Source organism: Vigna unguiculata, chromosome 9 (assembly GCF_004118075.2).
Source record: "Vigna unguiculata cultivar IT97K-499-35 chromosome 9, ASM411807v1, whole genome shotgun sequence".
Taxonomy (NCBI): Eukaryota; Viridiplantae; Streptophyta; class Magnoliopsida; order Fabales; family Fabaceae; genus Vigna; species Vigna unguiculata.
The window spans coordinates 16,901,454-16,918,442 of NC_040287.1; positions in this window are offsets into that span (position 1 = coordinate 16,901,454).

Consider the following 16,989-nt stretch of genomic DNA (forward strand, 5'->3'; position numbering starts at 1 on the left):
AGAATAGAAGAACGTAGACCTCCAGAATTGTTGTTTGGTGATAAAGTTTTTCATAAAGTAAAGAATATAAACAACAAATTTGGTAAAACTTTTGCAGCAGATCTAGTCACATTTGGGTGGAAGAAAAAGTCAATCTTTTTTGATTTGCCATATTGGAAATCCTTGTATGTTAGACATTTCCTTGATGTTATGCATATTGAGAAAAATGTATTTGATAGTGTGATAGGTACATTGTTGAATGTTCCTGGAAAGTCTAAGGATGGCATCAATGCAAGGTTGGACCTACTTGATATGGGAATTAGAACAGAATTAGCACCAATAAAGAAAGGTAAACGTCAATATCTACCACCAGTAGCTTATACTCTATCTAGAAAGGAGAAATTTGTGTTTTGTAAGTTTTTGCAAGGAGTTAAAGTTCCAGAGGGTTACTCATCAAACATCAGAAACCTAGTATCTATGAAAGATCTAAAACTAAAAGGGTTGAAGTCTCATGACTGTCATATTCTCATGGAGCATTTGCTACCGATAGGCATACGTTCCATTTTACCTAAAAAGGTAAGATGGACCATAACTAAACTATGTTATTTCTTTAGAGCCATTTGTAGCAAAGTGATTGACACTGGAAAATTGCAAGCACTAGAAAGAGAAATTATTGTAACTTTGTGTGAGCTTGAAATGTTTTTCCCACCTTCTTTATTTGACATAATGGTTCATCTTACCATTCATTTAGTTAAAGAGACACAATATTGTGGGCCAGCATATATGAGATGGATGTACCCAATGGAGCGTTATATGAAGATATTGAAGGGTTATGTGAAAAATCGAAGTCGACCAGAAGGATGTATAGTGGAACGATATATACTTGAAGAAGCTATTGAGTTCTGTACTGATTACCTCTCTAATGTTGACTCAATAAGACTTCCAAAGTCTCGACACTTAGCAAGAACCTCAGGAGAGGGGATTACTGGAAAGACTATAATGACCATATCGAGGAAAGATTGGGAACAAGCTCAATTGTATATTCTACACAATGACGAAGAAGTTGAACCATATATTGAGAGACACAAAGCCATGCTAAAAAGATTAAATCCAACTAGGACTGACAGTTGGATAAGTAGAGAACACAATGCAACTTTTATACAATGGCTAAAAAGCCACATTTATGCAGAGTTAAATGTGAACTCCTCTAATATTTCTGACAGATTGAGATGGTTAGCAACTGGTCCAACTTTTCAAGTCTTCTCTTACAGTGCTTATATGATTAATGGGTATACATTTTGTACTAAAGAACGAGATAATCAAAGCACTATGCAAAATAGTGGTGTCACTTTGGTGGCTGAATCTATGCATATCTCAAGTGCTAAGGATAGAAGTCCTATATATGCAAATATGTCGTATTTTGGGGTAATTGAACACATATGGGAGTTGGATTACAAAACATTTCAAATTCCCATATTTGGTTGCAAGTGGGTTGATAACAATAACGGAGTTCGACAAGATGAGGCAGGGTTTATGCTTGTGAATTTTAATAAAGTGGGGTACAAGGATGAGCCATTTATTTTAGCATCACAAGCGCAACAAATATTTTATGTCACTGATCCTGTTGATGTCAATTGGTCAATTGTTTTATTATCCAATAAAATAAATGAGCATCACAATGAAGATAAAGAGGACGAAAATACAAATATTGAGGATGATCCTTTATATGACATATCATATGATGATGATCCAATAACATATGATATCTTGTATAGGAGAGATGACCATGAGGAAGGGATTTGGATAAATCCATCATTTTGTATCAATAAGAAACCTAATCATTTAAAGTTGACTACAAAAAAGAAAAGGTTGGTTTACACGTGTTTTTTTCTTTCGTATGTTACATTTATAACTTTATATTTTTATGTCTTTCCCTTTTTACCGATGCTAACCTTTTTTTTAATCTCTTTTGTTATAGGTAAATGACATCTCATAGTGAAGATAATAATCTTCCTCTTGAGGAAGCAAAATGGAAGAAAGGTGTTGTGATTATGAAGAAAATTATTCGAGCTAGAAGTGAAGGAAGAAAATTAGATGTAATGTATCTATTTGATCCTTTAATATCCTTTACTTTCCAGAAAAATAATATGTGCTTATTCATGATATTAGGTTTCATGGAATGCAAGAGGTCAACCAATTGAACCTGGTGGCACAAACTTCATTAGTTATCTTGGATCCATTGTCCGTTCTAATGTTCCTATAACATGTGATAATTGGAAAGACTTGGCTTTGAGTTCCTATAAGGACATTATTTGGAATGATATACAAGTAAAATATATTATCCTTACTTATTTTAAAGTATGTGTTATGGTTGCCCAAACTTCTTTATGCTAATTTTTTTTCTTTTACAGTTAACTTTTAATGTTGATACATGTCGTAAGAATTATGTATTAAAGGAGGCAGGTAAGTTGCTTAGGACTTTTAGAACTAACTTGGCCAACACTTATCTAAAGGATGAGAATGGAAATTACATAGAGAATCCTCCTACTGAGCCTCCTGCGAAGTATGCATCAATGATTAGTGAGGATGTTTGGAAAGACTTTGTTGCAAAACGTATGGATACAAGTTTCCAGGTAATCTATAATATCCAAATGCAATGTATTTATCCTTTGATTCATGTAGATAAGATTACATTTACAATCTTTCTATATAGGAAAAGAGCTTAAAAAATAAGGAAAGAGCATCACACTCTAAGTACCCTTATAGAGGTTCACGTAAAGGGTATGCACGCATAGAACAAGAAATGGTAAGTCAATATATCAATAAATAAACAATACACAACTTGCTTATATGATTTGTAACTAGGTTGATTATATTTCCCAAAACTTAGATAAAGGAATTGGGATCAAATGTTAGTAATATTCCCCGTCAAGAATTATGGAAGCATGCTCGTGTGAATAAGGTTGGGGAAATTGAAAATGAAGATGTTCAGCAAGTTTGGAACAAATGTGTAAGTAATATCTTTTCATATAATATTTGTCTGTGTTTGATATGAGAATAAGTGTGATATGTTTGATTATTGTTTATTGTAGGTAATATTGTCACAAACTATACAGTCAGAAGAGATGAGTAATGCTCGCTCAGACATTCTTGCTCAAGCATTATGTGTCCCAGAGTATCCAGGTCGTGTTAGAGCAACAGGATTTGGAGTCAGTCACAAAGATTATTTTCCGCCCAAAAAGCGTTATACACAACAAGACCATGATGCATTGACTACTCAAATGAAAGACATGGCTGAAAGAATGGCACGGATGGAGAATGAGATTAATTCACTTCGAAAGAAGGACACATCTAATAACATAGAAGAACCTGATATTGGTGTCAATAGTGGCCAAGGGAGTTGCACAATTTCATCAAATAGTTTTCCCGAGGTAACTAACTTTTCTACATTAGCGTAACTTGCTTACGTTAAATTTGTAATAGCTCTCTACATTTGGTCACTTTAAACATTATATCTTATAGTTATATTTTATAATGTAGGGGGTCTCAAGTTGTAAATTGTTTGTATCATCACCATTACTTTGCTTGGTTGCCCATGGGAAATTGCATAATGTTAAAGGTGATACACTACATGGTAGATCTCTACCTAATGGTCATGTTAAAGTTAGTGTAGATATTGCTGTGGAGCCAAATGTATCCTTGCCTATACCTAATGCTGATGACGAGATAATGACAATAGGACAAGCAATAGGTACATTTGTGGCATGGCCAATCAACCTTTTACAGGTTGTTGATGCGGTATGCTTATCAAACCTTATTAATTCATAATTATTTATGAAAATATTTATCTATCACCTAATTTTGTTTAATTGATGATGTTTTAGGATTCCACTCTATCTAAAAAGAAAAAGATTAATAATACGAATGAATCTGTCGCACCTAAAAGAAAATGTCAAGGTAAAATGACTGTTCAACATATTCCTCGTAAAGTGATTCATCCCAATCTTCCTCAATGGTGCAACTACCTCTCTTCATATATGAAATTAAAGCCTACAGAGTCACTTTCCCCAATAGAAATAGAGAAAGACATATTTGGTTTTGATGAACATAAAGAAATCATTAATGCAGAAATTATTGGAGAAATTATTGACTATGCATGGCATGGTGCAACTACAATTTCTATATATATCGGGTACAATATACTACTTTTTTATAATTGACTTTAATCTTTGGTGAGTAGCTTTTATGATTTTACTAACTTTTAATTCTTATATCTTTCTTTTGTAAGGTACCTATATCAAAATTTCATTAAGCCAAATCATAAGGGGTTCTTCTTTTTATCACCCCAAATAACAACACATGAACTACCAATGAAAGAGAGAATGCAAAAAATAGTGAGTATATTTCTTGACAATGGGGTGATTAATAAGTTTGTTCTTGCTCCTATCAATACAGGGTAATACTTTTTTTCCTAACTTTATCAATAATGTATTATTTTCAAAGTTAGATGCACAAAATCTAATTTTGTTGATGCATTTTCAATTTTAGCCAACATTGGGTCTTGCTCGGAATCAATCTTAAAATGGAGATAATTTATTATCTTGACCCATTGGCGAAAGACATTAATATGAGGCAAGATTTGAAGAAGTTGTTTGACATGTAAGAATCTTCTTAATGTGATTCACATATATATATATATATATATATATATATATATATATATATATATATGTATGTATACTTTTTGTATATATATTTTTTTACTTATGTACGCTTCATTTTTATTATTAACAAGGGTTATACAAACCTACCGAGCTCAAAGAGGGTCTATGGTTTCAAAGTCTAAGTTAAGCAATATCAAATGGACACCAATTAAGGTAGATTACAATTGTGCATTTGAAGATCAAATGATGTTGTTTTATTTGAAGGTTAATACCAATTGTATTGATGTTTTCTAGTGTCCAAAACAATCCAACGGCCATGATTGTGGGTATTACATTTGTCGATATATGAAGGAAATTGTCACATATTGTGAAGGAGGGACAATTCCAATAGATGTAAGTTATCTTAATTATATGTATTATTCATTTGTAGTAGGATTTTGATTGACTAATTTTGTTTTATTTTTCTTTGTTGTAGTATTTTCCTAGTTGCAGATGTCAACAATATTCTGACAATCAAATCATTGAAGTCAGGGAAGATTGGTGTTTTTATCTCATTAGTAAATGTTTATAGGTTAGTTAACAAAATAGGGAAGGTTAGGAATAATGTTTTGTCTAAAGTGTTTTGGCCCCACAGTCTAGCAAATATGGAACATGATGGATGAGTACTACAAATATTAGTCTTTTTTGCTAATTTCTTTCATGTAATATTATACTTTTTTAAAAATATATAAACATCATTACGTTTTTTTGTGTAACTATGTAAGAATTTCAATGCCCTTTCATTTCAGTTTTGCTTGATTTCATTCGAAGAATAGAATGAATAAAAAATTAAATAAATTATAATAAACAATAATCAAACCAATACACATCGCTTGTTTTAAAAAATGTTATCTATTGATGAATTGAAAAAGTGTTATCCATTAATGAAAAATAGACAATGTTTATTTGAACAAGCGCTATCTACTAATGAATTGAAAAAGCGCTACCTATTGATGAAAAACTACTCTCATAGACAACGCTTATTCAGTCAAGTGTTGTCTATGAGAGCTTTTATAGACAGCGCTTATTCAGTCAAGTGTTGTGTATGAGAGCTTTGATAGACAGCGCTTATTCAGTCAAGTGTTGTCTATGAGAGCTTTGATAGACAACATTTTCTAAAGAAAGTGCTATCTATTAAAAAATATATAGATACCGCTTGTTTAGATAAGCGCTATCTATCAAGTGTCATTAGACAGCGCTTTTTTACAAGCGCTGTCTATTAATAGATACCGCTCCAATAGATAGCGCCTAAAAAGCGCTATCTATTAAGAAAAAAAACGCTGTCTATTGCCAAATTTGGCGTAGTGAGGTTTCAACTCCAAAATGGGTGGCTCTTCCACAAATGGCAACATTTTACTGCCTAAGGTCATTTCAGCCACCTTAGCATCACACTCGGACGCCACAGAGGTATCAAATAGTGACACCGCGTCCTCAATATCACCCGTTTTACAATTTTCTCTTTCGTCTAAAATCGAGCCCGAAATATTCGAAAAAGAAAAATCCAAAGAAGAAGAAAAACCAGATAAAATGTCCTAAAGTCCAAAAGCATAATTGGTCACTACATTACTCAATAAATCAATACAAAACAAAGAATGGTCTTTAATTGGGTGCTTCATGGCTTCTAGCACATTGAACTGCACCTTCTCATCTCCTATCTCCATAGTTAAGGATCCTGCATGCACATCTATCTTGGTACGTGTTGTCATCATGAATGGTCTTCCCGAGATAATTGTGGTTGAACTCATTCCTTCATCATCCTTCATGTCCAAGATGTAGAAATCTGCAAGAAAAATTAACTTGTCCACACGGACAAGCACATCTTCTAGCACACCTGCAAGGTTAACTGTGCTACGGTTGGCCAATTGAATGACCACACTAGTAGACTTAAGAGGTCCAAGATGAAGTGAAGTAAAAACTGATAAAGGCATTACATTAATGGAAGCTCCTAAATCTAACATAGCATTATTAAACTTAGTACTTCCTATAATGCAGGGAACAAAAAACATACCTGGATCCTTACACTTTTGCGGCATTCTGACTGCAGGTTTCTTAATTAAGCTAGACACGTTTCTTCCCATGTTCACTACCTCTTTGTCCATAATACGCCTTATATGTGTACATAATTCTTTGAGAAACTTGGCGTATTTAGGAATTTGTCTTACAACATCCAACAAAGGGATGTTTATCTCCACTTTCTTGAAAGTATTCAAGATTTCTTTGTCTAACTCCTTCATCTTTTTAGTTTTTGGTTTCAAACGGTTTGGATAGGGAGGAGGAGGAGAATAAGGAGAAGAATTTTTAGAGGAAGTATTAGGGGATACCAACCTGGAATTATTACTAGGTGCAGGCATTTCAGATCTTGCTTGTGTTGCTTCATCTGATCTTCTACTTTCATTATCAGGTACAACTTCATTGTCCTTATCTTCATCTTCTTGGGCATCCCCAAGGCCTTGTATTTGCTTACCCGATCTTAAAGTAATAGCACTTACATTTCGCGGGTTGATTACAGTTTGTGCAGGCAAATTGCTCGAGCCTTGTTGAGACTTCATCTGATTTAACTCATTTGCCATTTGCCCAATCTGGTTCTGCAAATTTTGATTGATTTCTTTCATCGTCTGTTTCAACTCATTGATTTGTCCCTTCATCATGTCAGCCATCATTTTCATCATTGCTTTCATGTTTGAGTCACCAGAGGTTGCAGCTGGTTGTGGTTGTTGCCTCTGTTGAGGTGGAACATAGACTTGATGGTGTTGAGACTGCTGATTTCCCCATTTCTGGCTGGGATATTCCTTCCAATCTGGGTTGTACTTGTTGGAGGACAAATCATGGTTGTATTGCTGCCGAGGTGATCTATTATTGCCATAAATGTTTGCAGCATATGCTTGAGGTTGTTCACCGCCTAGCGTCCCTGTCTCTTTTAACATAGAACAAGCCTCGGTAGGATGATTAGTAGAAGCACAAATTCCACATAAGGTAGAAAGGATAGGCTTTTTCTGTAAGTCTGTCAAGGTCCTTACCATGGCTACTAAGTCATCCAACTTCCCTTCTATTTTCTTGTGATCTGCAACATATGAAGCTTCTACTCCATGGGTTCCCTTCAATAGAGTTATAGAATTACTCCTGGTGGAAAATTGTTGATGGTTCGACGCCATATTCTCAATCAATTGTCTTGCATTTGTTTGTGTTTTGTCCACCAATGACCCTCCACTTGCAACATCTATCATTTGTCTATCCATGATACTCAATCCCTCATAAAAGTATTGAATGAGGAGATGCTCGTTTATTTGATGATGAGGACAGGAAACACATAACTTTTTGAATTATTCCCAATACTCGTGAAGATTTTCTCTTTCTTGTTGCCTTATCCCATAAATATCTTTGCGAATAGCAGCAACTCTAGATGCTAGAAAAAACATTTCCAGAAATAATATTTTCAAAGTCTCCCAAGTATTGATGGATCCTGGTGGAAGGCAGTATAACCAATTCTTAGCAGCATCTTGCAATGAGAATGGAAAAGCCTTAAGCTTAATATGTTCCTCTGTCACTGTTGTAGGTCTCATGGATGAACAAACAACATGAAATTCCTTCAAGTGATGGTACGAGTCTTCTCTTGCTAATCCATGGAATTTGGGTAGAAGATGGATTAACCAAGACTTAAGTTCACATTCTCCATCTGGATATTGCATGCACATGTTTTGTGTAATTGCTACATCCGGTGAAGCCAACTCTCTTATTGTTCTTTTTTCCATTCTATCTTCTTGAATTTCTGGTTCAGGTGATGGATCAGAAGATATGTTAATCACCGAAGGTGATTCTAGTGGTACACTTTCAGTGGTAGGTTCAGATGATGACGGTGCTCCTCAGTAGAACACCTGAGTTCAAGTCTCCTGCGTGATTTATGCAAGTTCTTTTCAAGTTCTTTTCAAGTTGATAGAATTGACCCGGATTGGCCCGAGTCATGCACTACGCAGTCCACCTGAAAGTGTTTCTCTGTGTTTTTTTCTTCTTCCTATTCTTGTTTTGGAGAAAGATTTCAAGAAAGAAATAAGTTAAGATGTCGTTGGGTCTACTCCCAAGAAAGAGAGGTGCGTCACACTGGACAAATTAAATACCAAGTCTTTCCTAGACAGAGTTTTCCAAACTAGTCTCAAAAAATTTCTTAAAAGAAATTCTTAATCAAAACAAAAATAGAATTTTGCTTGAAATATTAAAAAAAGGAAAACTAAAGACTACAAAAAACACAAACTCTATTAAACGTCTATGCGTAAAATAAAAATAAATAAATAAATAAATAAAATAAAATAAATAAATAAATAAAAAGAAAATCAAAATATAAGAAATACTAACCGTATTCCCCGGCAACGGCGCCAAATTTGATATCGCTGTCATTAGGCGATCAAATTACCACTACTTAACTTTAGCAACTTCATTATTGCCAAGTTAGTAGTGAACAAAATAGTTAGGGTTAAGATAACCCTGAGTCGTCTCACAACGAATACGAAATTGATCTCAAATATTTGATTCTTAAAAATGCAATTAAAACTTGCAACTATAAAAATAGGGGGTTTTGATATGCAAATAAAATGACACGGAAGATTGTAAACACAGTAATAGTAAATAAGTCAATTCGACTGCTTTTTCTAAATAAGATTCTTCATTGGTTATCTAGAGATTATTGTTAAATGAATTATTGTTGTTGATTTACAATTCAATCAATGTAAAGACTCAATTCATTTGTTGGTGTAACATCCCTAGGGAATATTACTTAAAAATAAATATTAAAAGAAATAATTACATTAATAGTCATCTCGATAAAAATCCCAACGCGGGAAAAATTTAAATTCATTAAAATAGTGCGCCAAAACTCATAACCAAATCCATAAAAGGTTACAAGTTTCCAAAATTAGTATTTAAAATATAAAATACAAATGAACAAAAACCCTAACTCTAATCCCATGCTAGCCCTCACTCCGCCATCTGAACATCCTCAGCATCACCTGTATCAACATCTGCTCCCGTGTAACGAATTACACGATCATCGCCACACACAAACAGAAAGGGTGAGCTGAGAAAATAAAATAACAAGCATATAAAACACAAGATAAATTGTATACCCATTTTATTCATTATATATAATTCTTGGCCAAGACCTTAACCCCAAGACTTATCAGTCTTCAAATCATACAATTGGTTAGCCTTGGACTCGGGAACATGATGCTCACACGAACCTGCCCGCTCATGGTCCTGCCTCTACGAACCTCCCCGCTAGTAGTCCTACTCTACGGACCTGCCCGCCCGTAGTCCAACACATGTGATTCACCAGCCCCGTACCTCCCCGCACGTGGCATCTCTCAACGTGAGCACGGAACATACGAACCTACCTCGCTCGTATCCCCACACGAGAGTAACTGGATATGAACCTCCCCGCTCATATCATCACATGTTAACCACCATCCATGAACCTACCCGCTCATGGCACATCTCCCGATCCAAGTACAACATCATTGTCAATTAAAAGCAACCCACACAAGTCATACTTACAGCGCAATCGCCTGGCGTAACACCCAGCACCGCTAGGCTATACAGGTCCAGACCGCTTGGCGGTACCTGCCCGCCGCCAGGCGCCAACGCCCTTCCAACGCCACTGTTTATCCAACATCGCCTGGCGGAGCATTTCCTTGCCGCCAGGCGTCACGCGGTGCAGAGATCCTCCCTGTTGTTCCTATCGCCGGGCGGCACCAGCAGTCCGCCAGGCGCCACACCAGAAATGTCTCCCTGCTGGTTTTGGCACACTCACTGATTCGTTCCCAAACTAGAACACTACCACAAGCATCATTTTTCTCATTCGTCATGACTTTATGCAAACTACCCAACCATACCCCAATCAATTTAATTCGTATTCTTGCCTCCTTGGCACTCCACTAGTAAACCCATTACCTATGAATTGCCCTTCCCTAACCACACAACAAGACATAGGATTTTTCCCATTTCCTCTATCCATAACCAATGACCCATCCCAAAAATGAGACCACTCATACCATAGCCTTTAGCACCTTACGTACCTGTTTCACACTACAACAGTATTACAACGCCTATACTTTAGCATTCAATCCTTGTTACACAAATCTTAACTATTACCTCAATTCTTTAAGACACACCATCTCCTATTCCAGTCAAACACCATCACTCAAGCTATACATTTTAACCCTGAAACTCTACATTAGGATCATTATTTCCTCTATCTAACCTTTAACTTTCCTAAACCCACACCATAATATGCTCATACCTTCATACGTATTCTAGTTCCTATAATTCAGTAACATACTTATACCGTTCCTTATAGTTTCATTAACAATTATCGAGTACCGCACACTCCCTATGTTCTCCTTCCATCCTCCACTTCTCAAGTCACAGACTGTGCCACTGCTTCAATCATCGCCTGGCGGCAGGTTGTAAACCGCCAGGCGACGTATCAGATTCTGGTTCTATCTCTCTGCTGCACTCATGAATTCCCCAACTCCCCATCAATTCAGTCCAGGTTCGAACTTAAAAATATCCAACGACTCATTAGCATTTTCTTTTCCCTGTTTTTATCAGCTTCAAATCCCAATTTCTATGAACCTCCTCTATTATGAACCCTAGACCAGATTATTAATGGAACTCCTAGGTTTAAATGTAATTCACTCAATTATACCCTCACAGTATAATTTATAGGCAAACACAAAACCCATAAAAACAATGAAGTTCGCAATCACACCAACACAAAATCACTTTGGGACTCTATACATCTCAATTTACCCAGAAACACAATAAAACAGTGCCCTATCACCATGTATCGCCTGGCGGTTCAGCCTCACCGCCAGGCAGTTCAATAGCGAACCCAGAACCACAGTGATTTCTAATGTGCCGCCTAGCGGCACCTTCATTCCCGCCAGGCAATTTCTGGGCGAGAATCCAGAAATGTGAAACAAACTGCATAATTAGGCATAGAAACTCATCCAATCCAATTCGTTCAATCACAGTACAGTTAGCACGAGTCAAAACAAATAAAAACAACTCCCCTTAACTGGATTCCTTGCTAAATTCAAGTTGGTGTGCTTATCCCTTCACCAAACCTCCCTAGCCCTTGCTTTCCGCTCCAACCTTTGCGTTTTCAGCCTCACTACCTTACTCTATCAGTCCCAATTCTCTGGAAAAGCCTTTGCTTATGATTACCACGAACCCTCAATGCTATTTTCTTCTCTTTTAACCCCCCCTCTCACTATCTCTCTCCCTTAATTGCTCCTTTAGTGGCTTACACGAATTTTAAATAAAAAATTATACAAAGGCTAACCAAATGCTTAATTAACTCTCTGTTTTCCAGCCCTTAGGTTACCTCTCCCTTGGCTGCTAAGTTTCTGACCCTTCCACATTCATGCACAAGAAAAAAATTTGGCAAAAAGGAATTATTTAGTTCTCACCAAGGTTTGAACCCACACTCATGCACATACCACACCAAGGCCAAACCATTCAACCAATTCATATTTCATGATAATTCCCACAATTCTAGGAATTTATCATTACACCACGCACTCAATATATAAATACACAAAAACATATAATTTAAATAATATCTAATTGACACTCATAGGACTCAAACCCAAGTCCTCACACACAATAAAGTACTCTCAACCACTTGAGCTAGCACTTTTCCACGTCATAGCTCTCCACATTTATTACTTTAAATGTTCTCATTACCCGTCCTATTTAAATAATTAATTAAATAACTATTTAATTTTCCCGGGTCTTACAGTTGGCATTCTCACTTTTAATCAAAGTACAATCTCAATTAAACGTGAGAATTGTTAGATTGTCCATAGTAAATTTAATTAAAGTACAATCTCAATTAATTTTACTATGCCTAATCATGTTTATTCCTTTGTTTCTTCACCAAATAGAAAACTTAATTAATCAAAGTAAAGTCTTGACTAATTTTAGTTAAAGTAATTACCTCTAATCAAAGTAAAGTCTCAATTATTTGCAAAAACTTATTTAATCAAATGAAAGTTTCTAAATAAAATCAAAGTAAAGTCTCAATTTAATTTAAAAACCTTTTAACTCATATGATTAGCATGCATGTAGATTTAAAATCATTATTTTCTATTCGATTAAGAAGCAAAGGACATAGATAAACAAAAACCACAACAATAATCAAAATAACAAACACATAAATTCATCTAACCTCAGAATCCAGTTAAGAAATTACAGTGGAATCAACCCTTAAAGCTTAGCCCTCCATGGCTTTGATGGAATACATGATAATATATAATGAAGGAAAAAAATAAAAGAAAAGAGAGAATGAGAGATGTGATGGATGACGGTGTCTGCCAAAAGCAGAGAGTTCTAAGTGTCTAAGTTATCAATTGTTTCTGCTCCCTTAAGTCTCTTTATATAGGCTTCAACTGCGCTGTGGGCTTTATCTGTCGGTTGCTAAAATCTTTTATTTTTATTTAATTAATTAGCAACTTAATCTTTGTCCAATTTCTAATTTTGCCCCTCTTATTTAACCATTTTTGTAGTTTTGACTAGAGTTGACTATTGGCTTTGACCAGTTGACCAGTTGACCAATTTGACTGTGCAATGAGAAGCTGACACGTGGCAGAGTGCTTTCTCTCTCCATAATTAGGGTTTTTGCCTCCTTTGGCTGCAGAGAAGTGCAATGACGGCTGCCATGGTGGCTGGTCCGGCGTGAAGGTTGATGGCTCACGGACTACTACTGTTCGTCGGCCAGAAGGATGGAGGGGCGCTGCCATGGCTGCTGGTGTGGGAAGAAGAAGACCGAATTGTGGTGGCCGGACTTGGTGCAGGCGGGCGTCGTAGATCTGGTTCGCTTTCTGCTCTGGTTCATGGTGGCGCGAGGTGTTGATGGTGGCAGTTTCCGCTGTTGTTGCGGTGCTGCTGGGTTGGAAAACGATGGTGGAATATGATGCAAGTTCGTGAACGGTGTGTGCGGGTCTGGCTCGTGGAAGAGATGGTGCTTGCTGCACGAGAGGGAGGTACTGCTCATTGCAAACATGGTTGCAAGTGCTGCACAAAAATGGAGGTTCTCGCATTTTCATGGGGGCAGCGTGCTTCAAATTACAGAAATGGTAGTGACGCGGTGACTGCCGGTTCAGTTTGGTGCTTTGACGCAGTGCAGATGCGCTCTGATTCTGGCTCGCGTTAATGATGGTGCGTGAAGAAAGCAAATCTGGTGCAGGTTCCGTGGCAGATTCGTGTGGAAGAAGATGATGGTTGTTGCGCGAGATGAAGGTGCACGAACGTCTCCGCTGCCGCCATGGTTTCATTGCGGAGAAGATGACTCGCGATGGTGGCTGCAAGGTGTGTGGATTCGAATCAGGCTCGCAGGTGCGGTGATGTTGCGGTAGTCGGCGATTGACGAAAAGGTGCGGTGATGGTTGACGATGGAAGTGGCGGCTACCACGGCTGGTGGTCATGGTGGCGGCTAAGGTTTGAGGAAAATTAGGGTTTCTGTTTTGGAGATGAAAATGATGACGTGGCAGCCTTCCAGTGGACAACTTGTTAGTGCAAGGATTGTTGCCACGTGGCTTGTTCTGATTGGCCAATTTTAAAAGTTGAGGATTGCAACATGGCGTGATCTGGTTGAGTGTAGTTTAAGTTGTAAGAGGGGTGCAACTTAGTGAAAACTGGGGGTGCAAAACAGGTTTTTGGTGGTCCACTTTAGAAGGAGTGTGCAAATAAAATATAGGGGTGCATTTAGCTCCTGATTTATTCTTTTCCAGAATTTCCTGATTTTGGACTTATTTTGTAACTTTGAATATTTCAAATCCGCACTATTAATGACCAAAAATAAATTCCAGGCTCATTAACAAACGTTAGAATATCCAATAATATTTTATGCAACTAAAATCAATTTTTACGCCATTTTTACCAAACTTATTCAATAAATCCAATAACCACAAATCCTAATTAAATCAATCTTTAAGGACAGAAAATTCAATTAAATCCCCAAATTTAAATATTAAATGAGGGCAAAAATTTGCACTCATCACTCTACATCCAAAGGATTCAGCGACCATTACCACGTAGAGGGCCTTGATCCAAAAGTATATACTTTTTGCAAATATGATTTTTTTTAAAAAGAGTAGACCAATCCTGAGGAAAGGGTTTACATCCAAAGGAGAACCTGAATATTGATTTAAGCGTAGACAAACACAACGTGAATGCCATTTGAAAAAGAAGTAGAATGGGCCCATGTGAAAACTTGCCCATGTGAACCCTTATTTTCCTTTTTGAACCTTCCAAAATTTGTTTTGATGATAAAAATTAAAGGTATAATGTGATGAGGGTGCATGAATGCATGGATTCACAAAACCCTTACTTTTCCTTCCTTTCCTTTTCTTTTCCTCATTTTTTATTTAATTTTTTTATTATTATTATTTTTTGCCTCCACGACATCCCTTAGGAGCTAAAATGTATTTAGCGAACATACCCGTGATGTTTTCCTAACACAAATATACCTTTTACCAATATTTTTATTATCTTTAATTATCATCTCAGTGTAACATAAAACATTTTTACAACAAATTTATGAAAACCCAAATGATTTATTTTTTATCAAATAAAGTGAAATACAAAAAAACTTGAAATGTTGATATCCTTAGTAGCATCCTCTAGAATTTTTAACAACATCGGAGTTGACTGACAACGATAACTCCTCCCCATCCATCCTTATGAGTATTAGTGCCTCATCGGAGAATGTTTTCTTCACCACATACCCACATACAGACCTTCATAATTTGGAGTCCATTTGCCTCTGTGGTCCTTTTGTATAAGTGAAATCTTTTTCAAAACTAAATCACCTTCATGGAACTCTCTAGGACGCACCTTTTTGTCAAACGTTTTTTCATTCTTCTTTGGTACACTTGTCTGTGACACACCGCAATTAACCTTTTTTCCTCGATGAGGTTAAGCTGGTCAAATCTGGCTTGAACCCATTATGCTTCTTCTAGTTAGGTTTCCATTAATACTTGCAAGGAAGGGATTTCTACCTCAAAGAGGAGTACTGCTTCCATTCCATATACTAGAGCGAAAGGTGTTGCCCCAGTTGAAGTACATACTGATGTATAATATCCATGCACAACAAAAAGAAGCATCTCATGCCAATCCTTATACGTGACCACCATCTTTTATATAATCTTCTTTATGTTTTTATTAGTTGTCCCAACGACACCATTCATCTTCAGACAATAAGGATAAGGTTCCCAATCATCCTCATTATCATCTTCCTTACTGTCAATAGAGTGCTGAAAATTTTGAATATTGACATTGTCAACACCCAATTTCGTCCGCGTGAATAAATTTATTTTTGAAAAAAATAATAAAAAAAGGGTTTTTTAGTTAATGGAAAAAAAATGTGAAACAAAATTTTCTTCAAAAGATTTTCAAACATCAACTGTAGAAAAAAAAAGAAAAAAGAGAGAAAAAAAAAAGAAAAAAAAAGGAGGAAGAGCCCAATTTGTTATTAATTTTCATGAGCCCAATAACTCAAATATTTTCTACCTTTGTTCCTGATAGAGAAATTAATTATATAATAATAATTAGAAGCAATATCCCTTCAAATGGTAAGAATCAATATTATTAATTGAGATTAATTTTGTGCTGTGATTTGATACTCATAATTTGCTACTATCATAACCAATTCCTTCCTTATATTGTACATTACAATTAAGGCTGAGATTGCATTGACATTGCAAGTTGTGAATATAAATATGCACTCTGTCATGACCGAAAAAAGATTATTTACACTTCTCTAATTCTTTCCCATCACCACTCCCATATAAACACCTCCTTTCTGATCTCAATTAAAAAAACATATTGAAGGAGGTAGAAAAAAAAACATTCTCTACACTCTCTCTTCCTCTCATTACCACCCACAAAGACACCTCTCATCTTTATCTCTATAGGAAAGACAAACAAAAATTAGAAAAGGAAGCAAAAATAAAAAAGAAAAGAGAAAAGGAGAGGAGATATTTAATTTTTTTTCAGGTACGTCACTCTATATACTTTCATCTTTTGATTTAGTTTTTTTCAATTTTCATTCTTTTTTTTAAATCATAAAAATATATTTTTCCCCTTTCTTTATTGTCTACCCGGCCCCTCGCGTCGCATGACATCTAATTTAGACTTTTGTTTTTTCTAAAAATATATACAGATGATCTAAAAATAAAATATAACTTTCTTTGTTTACTCTTTTATATCTATTTGGTTGCTCACGTCGCAATGACATCCACAACTACTCTAAAAT